The sequence below is a fragment of the Coffea arabica genome, chromosome 7e (genome assembly GCF_036785885.1).
Source record: "Coffea arabica cultivar ET-39 chromosome 7e, Coffea Arabica ET-39 HiFi, whole genome shotgun sequence".
Taxonomy (NCBI): Eukaryota; Viridiplantae; Streptophyta; class Magnoliopsida; order Gentianales; family Rubiaceae; genus Coffea; species Coffea arabica.
In genome coordinates this window covers 10,885,819-10,886,879 of record NC_092323.1, presented here as the reverse complement: position 1 = coordinate 10,886,879, position 1,061 = coordinate 10,885,819, and the positions used below count along the sequence as shown (strand labels likewise).

At 37.1% G+C, this 1,061-nt stretch overlaps 1 non-coding gene across 1 annotated transcript; it reads left to right on the top strand.

Moving 5' to 3' along the window:
- The first annotated feature begins 979 nt into the window (after window positions 1-979).
- On the top strand, window positions 980-1,061 carry TRNAS-AGA (transfer RNA serine (anticodon AGA)). Its single transcript has one exon. It is a non-coding gene; the product is annotated as a tRNA-Ser (tRNA).

The following is a 1,061-nucleotide window of genomic DNA, read 5'->3' as shown; positions in this document are numbered from 1 at the left end:
GATTGGAGATTAATAACAATGAAATATTAATTTTTTATTCAAATTTCTAAACTCAATTTCCTTAAACTCAGACTTCTTTTAGCCCTACTTTAGACAAAGTCCATTTTGGCTTCATTAGTTTTTTTTTTTTTTTTAAAACACTTCCAATTCTTAAAAAAGACTCAGAGCTTATTTTAGAACATTTCCAGCTCCTTGACAATTCTTCTACTCAGCACCGATATCAGGCGATGGCAGTTGTAGCCTTGAATTCCTCTTAAATTTAGTGCAAGTTTTGCTTTTTCTCAAGAACGAAGAAGAGAAGGAAAAAGAAAAGAGGGCTGCTTGACAATGCAAGGGGATGGGGGAGAAGAGGACAGCTATGAAAGAGGAATATTGGAGAAATTTTGGTAAGGAGAAGAATGTAGGAGAAACTTGGCATTGGGCTCTATTCAACTTCGTAAACATGATTCTAAAATCAATCTTAAGGACGTGGAATTTATATCTTAGGAAACTGAATAAAAAGTTCTATTTCATACTTCATAATAAAAATGTCAATATTAGTCTAAAACATTCCCCCCTTCCTCCCCCCCCCCCCCCCCCCCCCGGGCGCTCGCACGGGTTTCTTCTCTGTTTCGTTAGTATTTTTTTCCAAAATCAATTTTCAATTGCCTCCCACTTTATGATCACCAACATTTTTGTAAATTGTTTGCCTAATTAGGGTTCAATTGGCAACCAGTGGTCACCAAAAGGACTATCAAACTCTAGTAATTAACCAACCTCGACAATAAAAAGCAAATTCAGCAGTTCATACACCTATAACTCCATATTTGTAGGTGATCCAAGAACTATATAAATCCAATGGGAGGTCAATGTAATTCTTCCAATATTCAGGTGAAGCTAATGTAATTATACTTGAATCAAGATGAACAAATGAATCTCTAAAGAATCTTCAGAATGATTAATAAAAAGCAATTACAATAACAGTGCTAACATAACACCGGTGGACGTGCCGGAGTGGTTATCGGGCATGACTAGAAATCATGTGGGCTCTGCCCGCGCAGGTTCGAATCCTGCCGTCCACG